The following is a 25,299-nucleotide window of genomic DNA, read 5'->3' on the forward strand; positions in this document are numbered from 1 at the left end:
GTTGTGTTTAATCATTTACGGCATTTGTCTGAGTTAAAACTAGACGACATTTATTCTGAAAGTCACGGTGGTCCCTGTCACACAGCCTGTATCTGTCAACCAATCAGATTCTTCTCAGAGAGTGGGCCTGCTCACTGATTGGTTGGTGAATAATTTAAATTCAAACAATGCTGGTTGTTTCCAAATCTAATCTTTTTTTTTTTTTTTAAATTCAAAATATTCTTTCTTGGATTTTAGTGAAAAGTGACAGAAAATTATAAATTACTGAACTTGCTCATTCAAGAGAAAAACAATCTTTATTGTCACAGGATGAAAAAACAGAAAAAGGTGAGCAGCTCCACACTTTATACCCTGTGACATCACAAGTTTGAGTGTTAGCACTCTAGTTTTTGGATTTGGGAGAGAATTGTTAATGTTTACTAATATTTTTTAAAGATCTAATATTGTAAAAAAGTGAGATGTTTATGTATTTTTTTATTATAAAGCAGGTTTAAGTGCTATATTAATACTGTGAAAGTATTGAAAAGCTCAATCCATGGAGAAATACACACAGCCCGTATTCAGAAACGTTTGAAAAAAGCCATCAGGATTTCCGTAATTTTGTGATGTCACAAATGTACAATATTTAGACCATTTCACAGTTTTAAACGTAAACATTCTAATTGTGTCCCAGTTTATTTCCGGTTGCCTAAACATAACCGCGACAGTTCCATTGCAATTCTGTTGAAATGCACTAAAACAGAGCGTTTCAAGTAGAGTGTAAATACAGGCATATTCATGCAGACAGTATGAGGAAAATAAAGTTTTTTTTTAATATTATAGCATCTAACATGTTCTAGTAAAAACACAAAATACAAGTATGAACTTGAAAATGAGTATAATATGGGACCTTTAATAAATTATGGTACCTTTTGTCCTCTCTTTTTGTGTCTGAACCAGTTGATGACACTTTAAAATAGAACCCATAATTTACACTTTCCCTTCAGCTCTCTATTTCAGGTTTGGGCGAAAGTCATTATGGGAAATGTAGGACACCACCAACTACATGAGACAGGTTGAGACAAAGTGGACACGTATTACTGCTCTTCCATAAAAAAGTCAAATAATGGATCAGAAGGCAGGAATCTAAAGCGGATAAAACAGTTAAACTTCCAACATTACAGTCTTTTGTATGCTTCACAGTGTGTTGCTGCACCATTTCCTGCACATTTAAAGCAGGTATGCAGAACATAAGTTGTGACAGTGATTTCTGATGTGATTGTGAACTGGTTTAAGTGAACAGAGGACTGTATAAACAGAGCCTCCTCAACCCCGCCGCTGCAGTCCACGCCTCCTGTCAACGCTGTCAGCAGATAGGCGATACCAGAGATAAGCGTTGCCCCAACAGGAATGTTCTAACGTCTCGCTTGCCTCATAGCTCAGATGCAAAAAACCATGATGGTCGCCCACGGCCGGTTTCACATGCAAATGCCATTCAAATATTGATCCTGCGGCGACAGGGAATTTGAATACCAAGTTTCTTGAGCAATTCCCAGGATTTTTTATGTTCTGTATGTCTGTTTGGAAGCCACCAAACGTGTTGAGACATCACTGAGAGGTTGATGTGAGAACTTCAAAAATGTTCAACCTGTTCTCATACTCTGTTCATAGCTACACCTACGAAAAGTAATGCACTTTAATACCTCGCAAAATCATTTTAATTCACGTTATCGTCAAACCAGGAAGTATAAAGAGCAACAAACGCCACGTAGGGAGGAAGTCGGGGTTGATGTTTGGGTCTAAAAACACCAGAGTTTCACCAGGAGACCGCTGTTCATGTCCCGTGTGAAACCAGAAGACACGTAACTTCTGCACTTAAGTAACGTCACTTCCGTAGTTATTTTAACCCAAAACACCATCTTTTACTAAACCAAACTAAGTAATTTCCTGTGAAGATATCATAATATGTTGACCCAAGATGGTCTCCCTGAATGGCGTATGAATGACACGGTATTTTGTAAGTCATTTTGTGTGCAGTAACAACACCTTTGTTGCTTTTGCTGTTTAATTTGTACGCCATGTAGTCTGTACTGACTGCAATGTAAACGCAGCCGTGTGAATCTGCTACACTCAGAGTTAGTGATGTAAAATAAAAAGAGAGAAAGATCACTTATGGTGGGCGGGTCGGGAAGTGGATGGGTCCAACAAACACCGAACCAGGACACCCCTGTTTGAGACCCGTGTTTTGTTTTGTAAGGCACATTAGTGATGATTGTCACGTGTTTTTCTGTGATGTTTGTGACATGGTTTTTGTAGTTTTGTTACGTTGTTTTCGTACGTATTTTACTTAGTTTAGGTACTCATTGTAAGCCCAAACATGATGTTTTTCTATAACCTAACTAAGTGGTTTTGTTGCCTGAATATAACCACGAACATTTATGTGACGTACCAATATCATGCGAAAAGCGGCGTACAAATAAAACGCAAAAACGCAAAAATATGTACTCGTGACACGCGGAATGTACGTGTAATGTCGTGCTATTTATACGCCTTCCCATGAGACCGGGCTGGCAAATTAAGTCATTTTGCGCGCAATAACAAGGCCGTTCTTCTTTCTTTTGGCGTTTCATTTGTACGCCATGTAGTCTGTACAGACTGCAATGTAAACGCAGCACATTTGAAAATGCTACGCTCAGAGCTAGTGACGTAGAATAAAAAGTGAGAGAGACTGCTGATGGTGGATGGGTCCAACAAACACAGGCCTTCAAACCAGGAGACCGGTGTTCGTGTCCCAAAGTGTTGTTGACTAATTTCGAAGTTGCGCTAGTGATGTATTTTCCGTACTTATGTTACGTTGTTTCCGTACATATTTTACCTTTACATAGTCATTTTAAGCCCAACCATGATGTTTTTCCTAAACCTAAGTGATTTTGTTGCCTAAACATAACCGTGACCAGTTTACAGTCACAACCTGGCATATAAATGAAAACCAAAAAGCCTACCTATTCTTTACCTTTAATTGTCCAGCATGGTTGTCCTTGTCCCTATAGCTGTTATTTCTATTTCTGTGTAAGTAAATCAAAAGAAATGCAAAGAACGGAGTCAACTTCCTTGTATGTGCACATCAAATAAATATGATTCTGAGAATTATAAATCTCCCTTGGCTTAACGGAACTTTACAGTGACATCCAGCTCATTGTTTATCTGTCCGGCCACAACTTTACTGTTTTGGTTTCACTCTCACTGCTCTCATAGCGTTGTTTTCAGAGAAAAAGCTGTGATAAACCCATGGTACACTACCTGCTTAGCAGCAAACAGCAGACATCAGTTAGAGACTAGCTGGTGATCATAGTGGAGCATTTAGCAGCTAAAGAGACATATCTCCCTCAGGAGGTGGTGGAGACCAAAAACAGAGCTAAAAGAGAGAGAATATTGGACTGACATTCATCAGGTGACACAAACACAAAGACTCCTAATGAAGGATAATGTAGCTAACTGCTGGATGTGTAAATGAGCAGCTGTTTGCTAACAAGTCAACTTACAAGGTGATGATATGTCAATGATGTGCTCACAACTTATTTCACAAAAATCTTATTTTGCGAGTGTAAGTATGAGATAGACTTCATAAGTGTGAGTAATATGATGCAGAATTTTCTATCGTGTTTGTCATGGTCCCAACTTTACACCAAATATACATGTCTTGTCATTTTATAAACTCTAAAAAATCTAAAATTAATCTGCAAATTAACTGACGCAGGTGTTAAATAAATGCTTTGGAGTGATTCCTGTGAAATGTAAAGTTCTACAAAATAAAAGTAGGCATATCTCAAAAATGATAAATTACATCACTTCAAAAACTTTAACTGGTCGTTTGCTCCTGAAAAATCACATGAAAGAATATAAAGTGATACGTTAAAAAGTAGAAATTAAACAGAGTTTCAGTTTATAAAGAAACTTTTCAGGATGTCGTCCAGGTGTGAACGCAGGACAGAAACTCAGAAGATCTCCGTAGAGGAAATCGGTTATGTTTTCACACAAACATTAAACACAGAAGTTGTTCTAGAAATTCTTGATTCATGTTTTTATCATTGTGCTGTTTCCAGCTGTCTCAGGATCTCTGCTAGTTTACATCCTTAGGGCAAGTTTACAGATATGCAAATCTTATTCAAATGTTTTTGTCAAGAATGTGAGGAGGAGGAATTACAGTAATTTTTTTTTTTTTAGATAAACATCTGGAGGCGGAAAGGTCACTTGAGTGGAAAATTTCCCCCTTTTGGTCCATTTGTTTTTGTCACTTTGATCAGTGACCTTTCAGGAAAACACCTCGAGCTCAGCAGCTGACAGACGTTTAAAGTGTCGACAGGAAGGTTTCATAAAGTGGGCGCGAGGTGACGGCATGGAGTTTTCACCACTCGATGATGCGCTCATAACTCAGATAGAGAGAACACCAACTCATTCAACCTTTTCATTTTTTCAATTATGAAAGTAACTTTTTAGCATTTCTGTAGTTTTTTATCAGCGACACTCGACACTGAAGTCACAAGCAGAGAAATCATCTCTGTTCCTGACGCTTAAAGCTCTAAATACTTTTTGAATTTCTCTAACTGGACAGAAACATTACATGTGTTGAAAACTAAATTTAAATATATAAATGTAATATAAATAAACTAAATTAAAACACTGTGTGTGTTTTTTTAAGGGCTTTAAACTCAAATGAAATAGTTTTATAAAAGAATAAGCCTTATGCATTATGACACAACAATCACTTAGAATAATTTACACCTGAAGACTACGTGTTTGCATATAGGCAGATATTCCAATTAACAAATTGGATTGCTTTTAATGATTGCACATTAATTTGAAATATCTGAAGGATCCTTTAATCATCAATTTGCAGTGTTATTTATGGTAGGATTTTGTTTTTTGCTGAGGGGTTATAATACTTCAGAGGATTCTTAGACTAAATTATTTGTCACACTAATTGATTATCATATACTGAGGTGCTTTTGTGGGTTTTCTGCTGGAATTTAAGATGTAAAAATTGTTAAAAATCTACATATAGTATTGCAGGAACCGCTTATGTTGTACCAACTGTAACTTCAATTTCGTTAGAAATTATTTTACTTTGATTGATGGGATTGATGAAAAAAGACATAAACTGTATCCAGATTCAGAGGCTGTCTTCCAAGAACATTTATCACCAGGAAATTGATCTCGTTTGACAGAGTTGCAAATTCCAGCCGTTAACTGGTTCCCGAAGTTGACAGCATGACATTTACGTCAACACAGGGTCGACAAACAAACAAAATTAATGGGAAATATAATATATGTAATTAATGTTTTCCATTTTCTAAATGTACCCTTGATCTTTTCCTAACCTTAAATACACTGTAGTTGTCATGCTCAGATATTGTGGAAAGCAAGACTTCTAACGTAAACAAATATTGTCATTGAACATAATTCGGTGTTTTGCACACAGACTAAGCCAATCTGTAATTTACGGCTAAATTGCATTCTCAATTACATTTGGAAGGAAAAGTATTTTGAAGTGGATTACGTCTTTTATCAGAAATACCTTTGCAAGTCTGCAGACGGCCGCAGCGAGTGACGTAGTACAACGAGTTACGTGCAGAGCAAGGGACGTAGTATATCAAGTGACCGTGAATGAAAATACGTTGTATAAATATATTATTGAATAATAACGGATATAACAAGCAAGAAAGTCCACTGCTGGGTGGATCCAACAAACACTGGACTTTCCTCCAAGAGAGCGGTGTTCGTGTACTGTTTGAAACGTAGTCATTTCTTGCGTTTTCGTTTTGTTTTTAAGTCTTTTTAAGCCAAACCATGATGTTTTGCTTTTTTTACTAAACCTAACCAAGTAGTTTTGTTGTGTTTTCGTTTTGTTTTGTTTTGTTTCAATTTACAACATTTATCACGTGTTTAAAACTGTTTAAAACTGTTTAAAGCTACAACCGTAATCTGGGAGAAAATACGTTTCCCTCAAAGAGTATATTGGTGATGCAGTTAAGTTGTATGGGAATGTAATTTTGTGGGAGACGGTGCTGGTTTAACAATAATAACAATAATAATAAACTTTATTTGTAAGGCACCTTTCAAAACAATAAGTTACAAGACATATGCCAAAAGAGGACAATGTAAGTTGTGGAAAAGGTGCACCAAGCTGTTTCCTTATGGATTTAAAAAAGCCTTTTTATAAAAATGTTTTTTTTTAAAAGAGATTTAAAATTGTTTATAGAGCTGGCTAACCTGAGGTCCTGAGGTAGACTCTTCTAGAGTCTCGTGGCATTGATGGCAAAGGCCCTGTCTCTCTTAGTCGCCAGCCTAGACCTGCAGGGTACAACCAGTAAGGCCAAGTCAGAGGACCTCAGGTTACATGGTGGCACGTAGGGTGTAAGGATTTCAGTGAGGTAGCTTGGTGCCAAACCTTGCAGAGCTTTAAAAGTTAACAATACAGTCTTAAAATCAATTCTAAATTTGACATGCAGCCAGTGAAGTTCAGCTAAAACCGGAGTGATGTGCTAAAATCTCCTTGTACCAGTGATCAGTCCAGCAGCCGCGTTTTGGATCAATTGCAAGCGATGTAGTGAAGTTTTGGCAGAGACCGGAGTAAAGGCCGTTGCAAGAGCAAGAGTATTCCGCCATGCTAGTAATGAACAAACTGACCAGCTCATGCAACTAGATACAAACAAGTCAGTAGGATTCATCCCATCTGTGGATCATAAACTGTCTGCACCAACTTTGATGGAAATTAATATTTGTTGTGATATCCTGGGCCTGGACCAACAACATTATACCGTGACCTGAAACTTGATTCACTGACTTCTACGACCAAATGTTGAGCAGCTGCTGTGGTCCAGACAGTAACACAGTGTCCTGACTCACAGCCAAGAGGAGGTTATATAACATCACACACTCTTTCTAAGAACCCACATACGCCTGAGTCCTCTAATAACTTTCCAGGGAATGTGGTTAAGTGTGTTTGCGTGTGTTTGTGTGTGTGTGTGTGTGTGTGTGTGTGTGTGTGTGTGTGCGTGTGTGCGTGTGTGCGCGTGTGTGTGTGTGTGTGTGTGTTGAAGCTCTGTTGCTCCTGCTGACATTTCCAGGACTTGTTTTTTTCCGATCATCTCTATAAAACCAGATTTAATCCTCGTCTTAAGGGTGCTCTGCAGGACTCACCATGCTTCTGCTCAAAAATGTAACTACAAATTCAGGTTTCACAGATACCACACGAAGACTACAGAGAGAGAAGTGTGTTTGGTTCAGCTTTGTCTGGTTATGTTTCTTCTCCTATTTTTTCCAATACCTTTAAAGATTGTTAAGGACAACATGGAACCTTGTAGAAATGCTTTTGGTTTATGAAGCAGGAAAGCTCCTCAGATCCTCCGCTTCTTCTCTTTTAGTTGTTCCACAAAGCAGAAGCAAAAACATGCTGCTTTCAGCCACTGGAACGACCTTCCAGAGGAACTGAGAGGAGCAGAAAATATTGATACATTTAAACGTAAACTAAAAACCCATCTATTTAGTCTGACTTTTATATGGTGTTTTATAATTTTATAATTTTATGTTTTTTTAATTTCAATATTTATTTTATTTATCATCATCATTATAGAGTTTATTTTACTGTATTTTATTTAATCAACATTTTATTGCTGATCATTATTATCTCTTTTATTCTATTTTATTTTATTAAAATTTGTATTATTTTAATACAATCTGCTTTTTTTGTGTAGTTCCATGCTTTTTATTTATTTATTTTTATTTTTATTATTATTTCCTTGTATTTTATTTATCTTTTATCATCTTAAATATCCATCTCTTATTGCTTCCTTATTCAATGAACTTTTATATTGGTTGTTTTGGTGTGCATTATTCTCTAAATCCATTATTAAACACCATATTTTTGTCAGTCGTCTGTCCAGCTCTTTGAATTGCATTTGACTTGTTTGAAAGGTGCTATATAAATAAAGTTTGATTGATTGATTGATGGAGCAAACTGATGAAAAGCTCGGTAATCTGAAATTGTATATATTATGATTTAGTGAAGCAGAGTGAACCCTCAACCTGACAAAGAGAATTAAATAAACACAATTACTCTGAGTATGAAATTATTGGAAAACACAGTATGAAATCAGTCGAGGATGCGCAACGTTCACTTATTTTATTACGGTGTTTTATTTTACTAAATCTAACAAAGTAGTTTTGTTGCATTTTTTGTTTTGTTTTGTTTAAATTTACAATGTTTACCACGTCTTTAAAACTGTTTAAAACTGTGACCCTATGTGTCACTCGTAACGTCAATGAGAACGCAGTTTAGTCATATGGGAATGTAATTTTGCAGGATACAAGGCCACCTGGTGGTGCACGACATTCGTCTGGTGTTGCAGTATCAACTTGTTGAACCCTACTCAACTATAAATCATTATGAGGAGTGAAGTAACCTGATGAACTGATCTGATATCTGATCGGCAGCGGCTCGCTTCAGGCAACAGAACAAAGAGTTCGCTGACACACCTTTCTGTTCCCGATGTCAGACGACGACATCAGTAATAAATACTGATCTAATCACAGGTCATAAATGCTACCTGGTAACCATAGAAACCGCAGACTTTCTATGAAACCACCGTTTTAACAGCAGAAACACAACCATGTGTCTTTCCACCATTTTGGTCCGGACTGAAATATCTATTAAATAACTATTAGAGGGATTAAGATGAAACTTAGTACAGACGTCCATGGTCCCCAGTGGATGAATCCTACTGACTCCGGTGATCCTCTGACTTTTCCTCTAACGCCATCATCAGGTCAAAATGTTATATTTAGATAGATAGATAGATAGATAGATAGATAGTAACTTTATTGATCCCGAGGGGAAATTAAAGTTCCCAGCATCACAGTTCCATAGTGCAAAACATATTAGTAAAAAGGCAATAAGTAGTACAAAGTACAAAGTATATATAAACTACATATATACCAGATATAAAAATACCAGGAGATGAAGAAAACTGTTAAAAATGAATATAGTGCAAAGTAACAACTGACATACGGGACTATTAAAAATGTGATTGTAGTGCAAAAAGTGATATAATGCTGGATAATAAAATACAGGAGATATACATTAGAGACCAGGGGATTAAGAAATGTAAAATATGGAATATAATGCGGGATAAGAACTGAGGTAGAGAGTTTTTTAAAAATAGACTAAAGTACAGAATAAAGCTGTACATGTTTGTAGAATACAGTAAAACCAGTCTATAAAGGTGCAGAGTAGAGCTGTTTGTGGTGTGCAGAATTAAAAGTAGCTCAGTCTATTAACGTGCGCTGTGTGCATTATCTGTCCCCCTCCTCCTCTAACCCTAACCCTGCAGTTTGCCATGTTATAATTTGAGCATATTTTTTATGCTAAATGCAGTACCTGTGAGGATATAAATATAAATATATACATACATTTGCATAAAGCAGCATATTTGCCCACTCCCATGTTGATAAGAGTTTTAAATACTTGACAAATCTCCCTTTAAGGTACATTTAGAACAGATAAAAAATGTGCGATTAATCGCTATTGAGTATTTCAATCAATTGACAGCCCTAATATAAAACACACAGAACATGAGCTGTAAGAAACTCCTGCAGGTCAAACTGGGACTCATAAACACAATAAACAGACTTACAGCCCAGCATCATTAAGGCTACGAAAACCCATAATGCAACACTCTTACGGTAATGTAAAGGGCTCCTTTCAAACATATTATCCAGGAAAAATACAGTCTTACTGTGCCAACACAGTATTTGCATTCAGCCAGTTTCCACTGTAAACGTCTCTCTGGATAACCGTCCAGATTTATTAGAGCTGAAACAATGCGTCCAGTTCATGTAATTCCCCGAAGTATTATAATATCTACAGAGAAAGTCAAACTTGGCGTCTGCTGTGCCAACTCCTCACACTTGAGGCTTGTGTTTGGATGGGCTCCCAGCCAGAGGACACACACACATGCTGTACATGGTGTACACAGTGAACGGTTGCTCAACAGGCTGTAACAGGAAAGTCTTTGAGTTGTGTGTCAGTTAGGGAGAACTACAGGATTCAGTTCCTCGATGACAAAAGTCTGTGGTTAGGAGGTCAAAGGTCGGAGGTGGCAGAGGTCAGACAAAAGTCCATGTGACCTCAGAGTGACCTCAGGTTCAGGTTCAGGTTACTTTATTTGTACCTATTGGGAAATTTGGTTTGCAGTAAAAAAGGACAAGGTATCCATGGTGACACATTTTACAGACACAGACAAACATGATAAGAAATGCTCCACTGATCACTAAAACCACTAAAATACAATGAATTAAATATGGATATATAAATAAACAAGCAATCGTTGCTTCTATAGAAGGGGTTTCCAACAAGTAGAAACAAGTAGCACAAGTAGTAAGCTACCGGTAGGGGTCTCCAACAAGTAGCTTGCCAGCTACCAGTAGCTACCGGTAGCGAGCGAGCTACCCGTTTCTGAGTGGCTCAAGTAGCTCGCAAGCTACTTGTTGGTGACCCCTGCTATAGAAGCAACGCTTGCTTATTTATTTATATATTCATATTTAATTCATTGTATATTTGTGGTTTTAGTGATCAGTGGAGCATTTTTTATCATCGCAAGCGACCGATCGTGGTTTGTGCGAGCGACCTTCTGAGTGGCTCGCTAACGGTGCACAGAATATGTACATGAATTTTGGTGCCTTCAAATGGGTTTCGTGTTTACCGTGTTCACCAGAAGAGTCCCTATGAACACCCCTCCTCATAAGTGGAAAGTTTCTGGAAGCTCCGAGTTCACGAGTTGTGACGTGTTTGTTGACGTTGTCAGAAATGGAAGTTAATATTTTGTAGTTTTAGTCGTAGGTTATATTATTTTTCTTCGTAATTGTATAATAGGGCTGAGGAAAATATTGATATTCCCAACGGTCATTATGTCTTTGCATTTACTGCATTATATTACCTACTTGCTAGCTTGCTAAACTGTTAGCCTCTGTGGCTTCTAGACGCCAACAGTAACCTTAATATTGCCGTTGCTTAGCAGCGGTGTTCTTCACGACTTAACGCCAAACATATCGTGTACACGACTTCCCGTGTTGTAAACACGAGCTCACCAGTTTCCCATGAAGGCACCATTTGATAAGACAAATTCATTTTACAAACCTGTTTAAATGTCTATCCAATCTCTCCGGTCTCCGGTCTCCAGTCTACGAACAGAGAAGGTAAAGGAGCTGAAAACGACGTTTAAAATACAGTAACAAAAAACAGCCTCTGTTTAACAAGAAGAATGCCAACGCAGCAACAGAGGTTTCGTTTAGTGGCACACATCCTAACGAAACATAAAAAGCTCTTTGTCCATGGCGGGAATGTAATAGGGGCAATTACTGCGGTGGCTGAATGTTATTAAAGGATCATAAAGTAAGTCAGAAATGTTGTCTGCTATTGGCGATGTACAACTTGGTGTTATGAGTCGCTCTCGGACACTTTCATTTTGTCAAATTAGCTCTCAGAGGAAAAAAGGTTGGAGACTCCTGTTCTATAGCATCTGCACAGTGTTGCTACAACTTGTTCATCTGAGTGACGGCTGCTTTGTTCTACATCTCGGGACACTAAACCTCCGTCCAGAAGGAAGAAGCTGAAATTCACTGTGCAAATGATGAGAGTCATCATTTAAAATGGAGTCGGTTATCTTCTGTAACTGTCTGGTGTACAGGGACCCTGGGTTCAGCTGTGACTCACCAGTCAGCCTACTAGACCATTTCACAAACTGATTCTGAGCATTTCTGTTCTTTAAAGATAAGTTTCCAGAGAAAAAGACAAGATTCAATAAAAGCCCGTTAAAATAAAGTCATCGTGGTCTCCTCAAGCAGAACAGACGCTGGTTCCCCTTTCTGCACATGGCTTCACAATTAGATTTAAAATTGAGCTTTGAGTCAATAATTGTCCCGAGATATTTATACGTTTGCACTCATTCCACTGTCTGACTCTTGACGGAAATTACTTCATGTGTGTGGGCAGGTCTTCTAAAATCAATATCTTTGGTTTTAGATATGTTTAATTGAAGATGGGACTCCTTTGTGTTATTTCTTGCTATTTCCCCCATTACCTCGAGGACGTTCAGGAGATTTAATCTTACAGTTTCCTTCACCCCTCTGCAGGCTTTACTCCACCACGAGCACCAAAGTCTTTGGTCAATAAATACTGTTGCACATATCAATTGGATTTTATTCACATCCACATCAGGATTCAAGTGCCCGAAAAAAATGAAAATCAATTTGTTAACAGTTGCAGTTCTGGGAATTTTTAACTGGGATGGCAAAGGGATGTTTAGAGATGGCCAGCAGGGATGTGTGCACGTAGTGTTGCGGAAAATTTGTATGCATTAATATTCTACTAATAATAGGCTAAAACATAAATTGATAGACTTCAGGAATACACATAACTGTTTATGGTCAGTCTCCTATTTGGCCAAACGTTTCTAGTCAAGTTGGCTAATAACATGGATTATCTCATTACAATGGCACCCGGCAGTGGAGGGGATATATTAAACAGCAAGTGAACATTTTGAACTTTGAACTTTGTGTTGGAAGGATGTGAACGACTCTGACGAGGGCCAAATAGTGATAGCTAGACAACTGGGTCAGAGCGTCTCCAGAACTGCAGCTCTTGTGGGATGTTCCCGGTCTGCAGTGGTCAGGATCTACCAAAAGTGGTCCAAGGAAGGAAAAGCGGTGAACCGGCGACAGGGTCAGACCCGAGGCTCATTGATGCACGTGGGGAGCAAAGGCTGGCCTGTGTTGTCTGATCCAATAGAAGAGCTGCTGGAGCTCAAACTGATGAAAAAGTTAATGTTGGTTCTGAAGGTGTCAGAACACACAGTGAGGAGCAGTTTGTTGCGTATGGGGCTGCGTAGCCGCAAACCGGTCAGGGTGCCAGTGCTGACCCTTGTCCACCGCCAAAAGCGCCTACAATGGGCACGTGAGCATCAGAACTGGACCACGGAGCGATGGAAGAAGGTGGTCCGGTCTGATGAATCACGTTTTCTTTTACATCATGTGGACGGCAGCAAGTTGGAGGTGTTGACTCGGACTCCAAATTCTCCAGATCTTAATCCAATCGAGCATCTGTGGGATGTGCCGGACAAACAAGTCCGATCCACGGAGGCCCCACCTCGCAACTTACAGGACTTATAGGATCTGCTGCTGACGGCTTGGTGTCAAATACCACAGCAGACCTTTAGAGGTCTAGTGGAGTCCATGCCTCGACGGGTCAGGGCTGTTTTGGCGGCAAAAGGGGGACCTACTGAATATTAGGCAGCTGGTCATAATGTTATGACTGATCAGTGTATATACTGTATGCTCGCGCCCAAGTTGAGCTTTGCTCGACGGAGCAAAAAGCCGTCGCTAGCCTTTGGAAATAACGTGTTTCAGAGCGCAGTGGTTCCGTTGTCGCGTTGAGTCTGAAAGAGCCTTCAGTGAGTTCCTTTCCTATTGGTCTTAATGCTTTTTATTACTTCAATGTCCTGTTGGTTTTAAAGTGTTGTATTGTGTTGTTTTTATGTTTAATTGTACAGCACTTCGTCAACTTTTGCTGTTTTTAAATGTGCTTTATGAATACATTTGGATTGGAGAGAGAAATGGAGAGAATGAAGAGAAAGAAATACTCATGCAGGGGCAAACAAATTAATGAATCTTTAATGAATGAAACTTCTTTAAAAGTCACCAGAAAGCAGGAACAAAGTCTCTGAAACTCTAATTTTGAATGTGGTATTACCACTTTTATAAAGGATCTGAGTACTTCCTCCACCAACACACACACACACTCACATATACAAACATTTTCCCTGAGAGTCCTGAGGGGGTTTAGTGTGATCAGCAGTCTGTGTGTGCGTGTGTGTGTGTGCGAGCGTGTGTGTGTGTGTGTGTGTGCGTGCGTGTGTGTTTGTGTGTGTGTGTGTGTGTGTAACCATCCATTTAACAGGCCCTTTCCACAGAGCGGATGTATTTACATACATGGCCTCTGTAAAACAAACACTCTCTCTCTCTCACACAGTCGTTAGCTTCCTCCGCTAACAGCTAGCAGGCTGACGGCGATGATGTAGCGTTGAAATCATTTACATGATAATAATCTGGCTGTTTAGTCTGCGTGTGTTTGTGCTTCACACACACACATTTACACACTTCAGCATGGCCTCTGGCGACGTTGCAAAGAGAGACCGTTTGAACTTGACCTTTGACCCACTTCAGGCAAAACTGTGACTGTTTGAATTGTGGTGTAAACACTTTCATCTGTCTTCATCAGAGCAGCAGTTACAGTCTCTACATTGTGGATGCAAAACACCTCAATTAACCCAAACTGTTTCAGGTCAAAGGTCACTAAACACATTCAGAAAGTGATCCATGATCCAATGTATCATTATTATTATGACTTCGTCCATCCTGTAATACGTATCTAGTACATGTGATATTTGATAGAGGGAAAGATTTAGCTGAACATTATAAAACTATTAATTGGTTTTGGCTTCGGCTATTTATGAATGATTAAATGGTCATTCATTAAAAAACAAATGTTGGTGTTGTAAAGCGGCGTTTTCCTTTTGACGCGGTCACACTTTATTCAGCCGCTCTGAGCAAACAAATACAAACATGGAAGAGATACAAAGACATTCAGTTGACAGTTCAAGTCCAACTTTCTCTTTCTTTGTTACACTGAATGTGTGTCAGAGAGAGTGAGTCATCGGACAGAGATGTCTACATAGTACTTAGTCTGGGACTGTTTTTACTGGTTTGAAGTGGTTAGTGATCAAACACTCATTCCTCTACAAACGCTGTTTAAATAGTTCACTTACAGTAATGAAGTAGTCCACCGACAGTGTTCATTTGGTTTTTTTTTCATACATGAAAACATACAGAAACACATTTTAAAACTATGTTAGACTAACGTTAGTTGATTTTCTGTTTTGTTTTTTGCTTTACTCCCATGATACTTTCGCCTGGCGGACCGTCTGCTTTCCGGCTGGATACATGAGGCCGATGCTGCGTGCACGTTGATATCATGACGGGGGAAAAGGTCATTTTCTCTGAATAAAAAAACGCACGGGGAAAGCACCTATGGGCGAAGCCGCTCCTCGTCAAGTGGATTGATAGCACCTCGTCACGTAACGCCACCAAAGTGAAACTCTGCTGACCGGCTCCTCCATCTAATGTTTGTCGTGCTTATATACAAGGTGTAGGGATGTTAATAACTAACCGTTTAACCGTTAACCAACATTAAGCATTTTACCCGATTAACGTTATCGGTTAAAACGGTTAAAAGAAATGTTAATAATTAATCAAAAAGCTGAGCAAAACTCGTCACTTTAAGGAGAAAAGCTGGTCCACCTTAAGACAGTCTGAGCTGGCGTTACAGATACATGAATTTGGCCACACACACACACGGTCTGTCGGACACTCGCTGAAGTTACGCCGTGCTGACAGAGCCCATGTGTGTGGCGGCGGCGAGCACGAAGCTACCAGCAGAGCTGCTGATGCTAACATAGCACAAACACACACAATGTTTGTCGGAGGATTGCTATCGTTAATTCGGGCAGACACAGCTGACAACCTGCTAAACTAAACTAAATGTGCTGCTAACGCTCCCGGACGGTGGACTGGAGACAGTGAACGCAGCACCGTGGCTGCTACAGTAACTCTCCCAGACGGGTGAACTGGAGACTCAGTTGTCTGTTGTGCTCATACACTGCAGCTGGCGCACCGCTGCATGAGACGCACTAATCTTGTCGGTTAACGGTTAATAATCGGTAAACGAGGGTTGGTTATCGGTTAAGAACATTTTTCAAAATTAGCTTCCCTAAGAAGGTGCAAATTCTTAGTAGCGATAGAATAGATTATTTACCTTGCAAATGGATTTTAGGAATATAAAGCGATACATGGATGTAGTAGATGAATCGTTACACACCTACCAACGTCAGTGTTGAACCTCACTGATGCTCTTATGGCTGAATGGGAATAAACCCCTTAAACCAGGTTCCAACGTCTGGTGGAAGACCAGGACATTGGAGGCTGCTATAGCAGCAGGTAAATGCTCATGGGTTTCATAACGACACGTCCAACCATCACACAAGGCAGGAATGTTTGGGTGTCCGCTTACTTTTGGCCACACGTTGCTTCTCATTCGCCTCCATTGTTCTCATCTCCACTCTCTCTCTCTCTCTCTCTCTCTTTCTCTCTCTCTCTCTCTCTCTCGCTTGCTCTCTCTCTCTATCTCTCTCTCTCTCTCTCTCTCACACACTCTCAATGTGAAACCTAACAGAGATGTACATTACAACTAAAAACAGGAAGTTGCTCACATCCCACCACACATTCCACATCCTCCCCCCCCCAGACACACACACACACACACACAGACACACAGTGGAAAGAGCGAGGGAGGGATGGACAGATGAGAGAGAGGGAGAGAAAAAAAAAGAGGAAACACCCAAACTGCCCGTTTAACGCTCAGCGCTCAGGAATGAATGGAATACCGTTTGTGTCAGTCAACGCTCGCTCTTCATTGGCGGAGAGGAATTCCGTGGGCGGCGAGGAATGCCGTGATTGGCTGGAAAGGAACGCCAGGGCTGTTTGAATTGGACGTGTTTCAAGCTGCTGCGTAATTTAATATCAGAGTGACTAACAGGCTTCTTCCTCTTCTCATGGCACTGATAAAAAAAAATTAGATTAACTTACGGGAAGGCTGGCGAACCGGATCCACCCTCTGTGTTTCTTTATTCATTCAGTCGAAACAAAACAGGCTTACATCACGCTGAGTCATCGGATATTGGCAAGATAAATCACATTTTTTTTAACCACAATACAAGGAAGGTACATTGTGTTCAAACGAGGCGACAAAAAGACTGCAGGAAAGACAAATAAAAGCATAGGAAAAATAATCAAACATTTTTTGGTTCCAGTTGATAAAGACACACGTCAATGAATGAATAGATGATTTCTTCTTCATCATCAAGTGAGCAGAGGAGGAGAAAGGGAAAGGAAGTCTGAAGAAAGGAAAAGAAAGGAAAGGAAAGAAATACATATGTGTACAGAATAAAATAAATATTTAAACTTTAAAAAGAAATAAAAATTGTGAGTTGGATAAAAGCTTAAACTTTAGAAGTTTAATCAAATTGCCGAAGTTTGTCGCCTGGATCTTTTTCTTTGTAGCTGCATTTCTTTGCCTCCTTCTTTGTTGTCTTATAAAAGACTAATTAAAAAAAAGTTCACTTCTCACACACAATATGCGGAATCCTGTTTTTGTTATTGCTGTGTGGCACGTGCACAGTTATGAGCTGCATCTTTAGCGCTGCTCGACCTTCTGACCTCCGTGTTAACTCCCAAAACACACACACACACACACACACACACAGCAGGTCATGACCCCATCCCACCAAAGGTCACTGAGGGTCATTGAGGCGGTAATGAGATTTAAAAACAAAAGACATTCAGACATGAAGAGATTAAGGAGAGAATAAAAGAAGAGAGAGAGAGAGAGAGAGATAGAGAGAGAGAGAGAGAGAGAGAGAGAGAAGATGAGAGGAAGTGAAAGAAAAATGAATATGAATTTGACACCGAATTGGAAATGAGGAGAAAAATAATTCCATAACTCAGTATAATTATGTGTTTGTCAGCTTCATGTTAAGTCAGTTTGAATGTTACATTATAAATATTACAGCGAGGAATCGTTAAAACAGCTGTTGGATGAAGAGCTTCTTTATCTTCACCATAGTGTGGAGAAACACCTGTAAGGAAAAACATTAGCAGCTAATAGCTGAGATCTGGCTACACGTCAATCAGATCAAACAGTTGTAAAAAATAAACAGATAAAGACTGTGTTTTATTAGGAAACAAGTCATCCTATTGGATCAGTGACTGAAGCATTTTAGGTAGTGTGTTTCTTTCGTGTTTTTTTTTAGTTTCAACATCTGGCGAAACTAAAAATAGCTAAAAATATAAAGTGATTAAGTTGAATACTTTGACAGAGAGGTTTGGTTGTAAGCTCACTCGCACACAAAGACACTAAGAGATGCTCTGCTGCTCTGCTGAGTCCATCCTCTAAAGCTGTGACTGTGCTTGTGTGAGCAGATCTTTAACTCTCTGTTGACCTTTGACCTACGTGTGTCCCTCTTTAGCTGCAGCCTGTGAGCAGATATTCCTCCACCAACATCGTCACATCCCAGAACTTCTTTTATGCCAGGATCAGACTACACGATATTTTTGACGGTTACGATGGTCACTACGTCAGATTAGACGATTGAGAGTCATAAATTCTTGTCGTGACTTGGCCGCGACACATGACAGGCTACACATCGGTCCCCTGTTCCGCCAATACACACTCTCCCAGCACCGCCGTCTTAATATACGGGCTAGACCATGTAAAGGGGCCCACGAGGCTCCAGGGGAAAACAATAAAAACATAATTCACAGGGAGAAGCGAAAGCGGACGGGCAACGGGATGCTCCATGCGCAAAGACGCAACGGCGGTGGTGTTTTTTACTGCGACACAACCTAGGTTGAATATCCTACTGCAAGGCGGGAAGGTCTGATGACATCATTCTGCATAATATGTAGCCATGTGCTTCTGTTTACAGCTGTGTGCGTCTGTGCTCAGCCAGTCAAATTCACGTCGTGGAAAGCCCAAAAAAAAAAATCAAACATGCTAGACTTTCCGTCGAGACGTCGTGAGACGTCGTGAGACGTCGTGAGACGTCGTGAGGCGTCCCAGGCGCGGCCTCGGTTGTCGTCTACTATGAGTCAACACCCTACGACGGTCGCGTCGGGCTGTAATCGGGCTGATAACGTGTAGTCTGAACCGGGAATAAGATCTGTGACCTGACAGAACGGATGCATGCTGATGCAGACGGGAATGGGTTGAAGTGTTTTTTTATGCTTGATAACCACAGACCATTGCCAGAACTACTGCCAATCATTTATATTATTAATATATGTGCAAAAAAACAATGAAGAGGTTTGACAAAAAAATAAAAGCTTTGATTCGTTTTGTCCCGACAAGACAAACAACAGCATCTGTCTCCCAAAACCAAAGAGGACATTTAAAACACTGGACGCCTGAAATAACTCCACTGACTCTACTCTACTCTACTCTACCTCGTTAACTTCTCTCTTTTTCTCACACTCATCCATTCATCCTCTCTGTCTCCGTCAGACCACACTCATCCATTCATCCTCTCTGTCTCCGTCAGACCACACTCATCCATTCATCCTCTCTGTCTCCGTCAGACCACACTCATCCATTCATCCTTTCTGTCTCCGTCATACCACACTCATCCATTCATCCTCTCTGTCTCCATCAGACCACACTTATCCATTCATCCTCTCTGTCTCCGTCAGACCAAACACTGGAACAACACACCGGGGGAAGTCTCATTCATCTACAGGACTGATGTTTACTCAGCATGTTCTCTCTCTCTCTATCACTCTCTCTCTGTTTTTCTTAGACTGCTGTTTTTGCTGTTTTTCCACACAGGGTGTAATGGTACTGTATGGGGGGGTTAATGGGCTGTGCATGTGTGTGGTGAGGAAGGGGGGTGAAGGGCATCATAAAGAAACTAAAACAGCACTGATGATGGCCTCTAACTATCGACTCTGAAACAGTTAAAAAATCACTCAAAGATTCCTCTTTAACAAACAAGAGCAAATAGGTTTATAGATATACTTCCATTGTTCTGTGCTCGGCTGCTGATGTTTTGAATGCGGATGAGTGTCTTTTTCGTTACCTTGTGATTCTGTAATTTGCTCTTTGTTTTCGTTTTTCAATTGTAATGTTTGTTTTATGTCTGCGACCGTGTAATCGCGCTGCTGTTTATCTTGGCCAGGACGCTCTTGGAAAAGAGATTTTTAATCACACTGAGTTTTTTTTACTCCTGCTTAAATAAAGGTTAAATAAAGGTTAAATAAATAAAAATGGACTATTGTTGTACTTGCAATGGTTCAACACGTTCTCACTCCCAACTCGTCAGATAGAGATGTTTGGTCAGTGGACCTACTATTAAACTATAGGTTCCCCTCTAGTGTCAGTTTTGGACGTGTCAGGGACGGCGTGTCAAGTTTCCGCTCGTTACATGCATACAGTCTCTTTTCAAAATAAACGTAGGTTTGCTTAGTTTTTAGGTTTAATTACGTTTAGTTACGCAACGAAACTACTAGGTTAGGTTTAGGAATAGTGGTTTGTGTATGATTAGTACGTTTGTTAAGCAAATGGCATTACTAAAATCTGGAAGTTATGTAAGAACTACGGTAAAATAAGTAAAATGCTGACTTGGTTTCACATGTGAAATAAGCAGCGGTCTCCTGGGTGAAAGTCCCGAGTTTACGTGCATGGTCACACGAAAAGGCGTATGAATGACACGATAATTCACAAAGCATTTAACGTGCAATAAGAATGCTGCTCTTGCTCTTGCTTTTGCCGTGTTATTTGTACGCCTTGTAGTCTGTACTGACTGATGTGTAAACGCATCCGCATAAATATGCTACGCTCGGAACTAGTGGCGTAGAATAAAAAGTGTGATACAGCGGGTGGGTGGGAGGGGAGGTGTAGGGTCCAACAAACACAGAACTTTCATCCAGGAGACCGCTGTTCGTGTCCCGTAAGCCGCGTTACAATCAGCTGTTCGTTTGTGTCCCGTGTTCACAACGTTCAGTGTCATTTTCACTGTTCTAACGAAGTAGTTTAAGCCCAACCATGTAGTTATTTCCTATCGGGTACGGTTCGGTACGCTGCGTTTGTGAACATGATCCGACCTCGATCCGACCCAACTGGAGAAGCATTGCGCCTTTTTGGATTAAGGTGTAACGCTGATGAGCATGTCACAGTTTAGGAGGGTTAATGCACGCCTCCTCCTCCTCCTCCGTACAACTTGATATGCGCCTTCAGCGACTCCAGTGCATCAATACATTGTTTTCCAGTCGCAGCCACGCCTCATTTTCAAACTGTATCGTTTGCCTTGAGTGAAAAATTGCTGAGGTAAAAAACAAAAAAGATGACCAGGGCCGAGATCAAGTAGTTTTCCCTCCATTGTTGCGTTTTGTAAGTCTGCTCTTCTTTGTTTACTTCCGGGAGTTTTCCAGCATGGAAATTCTGACCAATTAGAGAGCAGTTTCTTTGCACACCAAAATGTTGGTCCGCTTGTAAATGCTGCCGTGTGAACACAAACCAAACTCGAGGCAATATGCAGCATGGTAACAATCTGGTCCCTGATTCGGACCAGAGCAAACAAACTACAGGTGTGAAAACGCCATAAAATATGCCAAAGAAATCAAGTGAATCAACTTTAAGTCTTTCTGACTCGCTGGGTCGGTGAATCCTGGCTGCTGTGCGCTGAACTGATTTGTCCCTGTGTGTTGTACAGTGTGTGCTGTGGGTGTCACATGATGTCACACTTTATTCTCATAGTAGATTTGTTCAGACAGCACTGATGTACACAGAGTAGGAGCTGGTTTATAGTTTATAGTAGGATTTAACTGGTGGGTTGTATGTTATGAGTATCGCTGTATTATTTAAGAGCAGTCGTCATTATGTCGCCATGAAAGTTCTCAGAAACACGGACCATTTTTTATGCTTCTTTTTATGTGGTTGAAAATTGTAATGTGACATACTTTGGTGTTTGAAAAAAAAGTTACTGATTTCCTGTTATTGTTGAGGGAGCTCCACCTTTAAATCAAGATTATATGACACCGGTGTCAGACCCAAACCACACATCCTCTCTACATGTTCTTTCTTTCATTCTTTCTTTCTTTCTTTCTTTCTTTCCCACCCTCGGCCCTCCCTTGGTGTTGTTTTGACACTTTGACAGCTGAACATGGAGCCGGTCTGTTGTTCAGTTAAAAGGGGATTGGGTCGTTTTTCATGCTGTGGAGATCATATTTGAAATATTTTCCTCTCACCCTGAGACCCTCAACTCATTAAATCAAGCTGGTGTGATGGCTGCTGGGTAATTTTGAGAACCCCCCCCCGCAGTAATGCAACACCTCTGGGAAAGAGACGAGTTGAGTTGTACTTTGAACGTAGGAGGTCTTCATATCTGTCAGGTGATGATGCGCGCAGTTAAAATATATGGAGGACGCAACATGCCAAACTCAAAAAAATAAATGAATAAATAAATAAATGACTCGATAGATAAATAAATAAATATGTCATTAAATGTAGCAAAAATAATATTAAAAATAAATTTAGCCATTAATTAATTGATCATATGTGACATAAATTTATATTTCTGTTTTAATTTGCTTTTTTATTTATCATCATTTTCATAATGAGGCAGAAATGCATCAAGAAATGTGTAAAACAATACATTTAAAAATAAATATAAAATTAATAAAAAATAAATACAAAAATAAATAAATGAATGAATAAAAAATAAATGCAAATAAACACATTTAAAAATTAATAAATAAAAGGAAAAATTAAACAGAAGAGTAAATAAATAAGGGAATTAATACAGAGATAAATAAAGAAGCAAATGAAAACATAAATATCAATTTATGTCACATTTTATCAATTAATTAATGGCTACAATTATGTTTAATATTATTTTTGCTACATTGATATTTCTATTTTAATTTGCTTCTTTGTTTATCATCATTTGCATAATGAGGCAGAAATACATTAAACAATATAAAAAGAAATGTGTAAAGAAAAGAAATAAATAAGGGCTGATATGCAAAGGGAAAATTGTGCAGAAATAAAAACAAAAATCCATATTAAATAAATAAATACATGCATTTAAAAATAAATAACAAATAAATAAAATATAAATGCAAAAATAAATAAATACATTTAAAAATTACTATAAATTAACATTAAATAAAAGGGAAAATTAAACAGAAGGGTAAATAAATACGTAAATTAATACAAAGATAGATAACTAAAGAAGCAAATTAAAATAGAAATATCAATTTATGTCATATTTTATCAATTAATTATTTTATTTTAATATTATTTTTGATACATTTAATGAAATTTTTTATTGATTTATCGAATCATATATTCCTTTATTTTTTATTTTGGCAGGTTCCATCCTCCATGAAAATGGGATGAAACAGGTCTTTAAAGAGAGACAAATGTTCTTGTGACAAAATGTGTTTAAACAAAAGTTATAATCAGAACATCCTAATTTCTCATGCTCAAACAACATCTTAAGAAAAAAGTTTCCCTCATCACTGTGTTAAAGTTAACTGATTTTAGATTGTGTCACATGATAGAAAGCTACAGAATAGCTACTAAAAGGACGTCGTGGTGAGATTGTTTTGTCAAACAGAGTTATTGTTTGCTAAACAAAAAAATGTTTAACGGGTTTCCTGCCTCATAAAATATTCACACAGCTGATTTTTTTAATTAATTTGAGTCGTTTTCATCTTTTGCACGTGTCGTCATGTCCTCATAAATGAGATGCAGAACAGGACTGCCTCATAAAAACATCGCTCCGCGGGGTACCTTCCAGCTCAGCTGGGGCTCGTTCATGCTTCACATCCAGAAGCAGATTTTGAAATTGTACATATTTTCTGTGACTAATGAAATAAAGAGGATTGTAAAGCTTCGTATGTCCCCTATAACTTCATCTTGAGATAAAGTAAGGGAGCAGTTTTTACATTTTCTGAGAGCTGTTCTATGTGCTCTGTTTCTATGCCAGGGTTTGATTGGCTCTGATTACATGCACCTGATACTCACCTGTTTAAAAGACACACACTGAAGAAAGCATTATGTTCTTGCACCATAAAAGAAAAGACATCCAGCAAACATGAACTTGGACATGTTGCTGTTTCTTGGGCTCCATGTTTAAGAAACATAATGTTCCTTTTCATTGTTTTGCCGATGACGTCTATTTGCCCATAAAAACGAAGATTCATTGCAGCCTTTGTTTAACTGTTTACATGATGGATCTAAACTTCCTCAATCTTAATGAAAATAAGACTGAGATCATTACGTTTGGACGACCTGACCTGTTCGGTGACTCTGATTCTTGGTCCTTTAAACTTCTCAAGAACGACCTTTTGTTAAAAATGTTGGCTGAAATATTGTTCTTAGCAGCAACAGACAGTTAAAGTGATCTTTTAACAGTAAAAAAAAAGTAAAGATTTATTTTTAAATCAACACTTCCTACTTTCATTTCAAAATAAAAGCCCTTTTTTCTGTGGACATAATTCCTTTATTTGTTAACACAAGGCTTTTATTCTGAAATATTTGCATGACAGTGTTGTAGAACATGCAGTGACTTGCAGAGCCCCATGAATAAATATAGTACAGGGTTTTAATTGTGGATTATTACTATTATTTACAAATTACCACACGCTTCATAACCTTTTTCTGTCTTAAATAAATATAAATGATATTTATAATTATATGAAATAGCCATTATGAAAGGCAAACTCTATATAGAAAGAAAGGGCTGACAGCAGCAGCAGCAGAAACGCTGCCGGTGTGGACGATACACACGTGAAACACGCATCAGCTCAGTGCCGCTCATGCGGTCGGTAAGTACATGCCATTACACTTAAAAACAGAGGCGACCGAGCCTTTGCGGTTGCTGCCCCTAATCTCTGGAACAGTTTACTTTATCATATTAAAACTGCTCAGACCACAGAATCATTGAAGTCGCTGCTGCAGACTCACCTCTTCTCGCTGACGTTTGATTAAATTTATCTTCTGTTGTTGCTATTATGTGCATATTATGTTTATTGTTTTACTCTATTCTTATTGTTCTTTGCTTTGTATTCATAGATTATTTTTTCAAGATATGGGTGAAATGACCCTCAAAGCATACCATTCCTCCTCTGGTGTTTTTCTCTCCCACTGCTGCCTCCAGAGGAGGATTTTCCGAGAAATTCCCACGGCTTCTTAAAAATGGCTGAATGGAATTCCTCAAACAGCTTTTCTCCCTCTCCTCTCCTTTACTCTTTTTTTTCTGACAGTAAAATAAGACTGCAGGCCTCTTTTCATTCTCCACGCCTCTCTTTCATCTCCTTCCTGCTCCCTCTTTCTCTTTGTCCCTGTTGCTCCCACTTTCTCACCCCGTCCACAGTTTGTCTCAGGTTCTTTCTTTCTTTCTTTCTTTTCTTAGACGCTGCTGGCTGCAGAAACACCGAACCACTCTAAAGCCGTGCTCTCTTTCTGTAAGATTTCAAGGCATGTTTGTTTCTTGTTGCCTGACTTTGACAGGAAGTTGTGGTAACCAGGGAAACGGTGCAGCTTCACCTGTTTTAGACGGCTGCGGTCCAACACACACACCATGACATCAGCTG

General features: G+C 39.2%; 1 long non-coding RNA gene across 1 annotated transcript; it reads right to left on the reverse strand.

The window, feature by feature from the left end:
* Positions 1 to 469: 469 nt before the first annotated feature.
* Positions 470 to 25,299, reverse strand: LOC119498038. Its single transcript, XR_005209037.1, has 3 exons — positions 25,286 to 25,299; positions 21,409 to 21,416; positions 470 to 688 (listed from the first exon to the last, which is right to left on the reverse strand). It is a non-coding gene; the product is annotated as an uncharacterized LOC119498038 (long non-coding RNA).

This window comes from Sebastes umbrosus, chromosome 1 (assembly GCF_015220745.1).
Source record: "Sebastes umbrosus isolate fSebUmb1 chromosome 1, fSebUmb1.pri, whole genome shotgun sequence".
Taxonomy (NCBI): Eukaryota; Metazoa; Chordata; class Actinopteri; order Perciformes; family Sebastidae; genus Sebastes; species Sebastes umbrosus.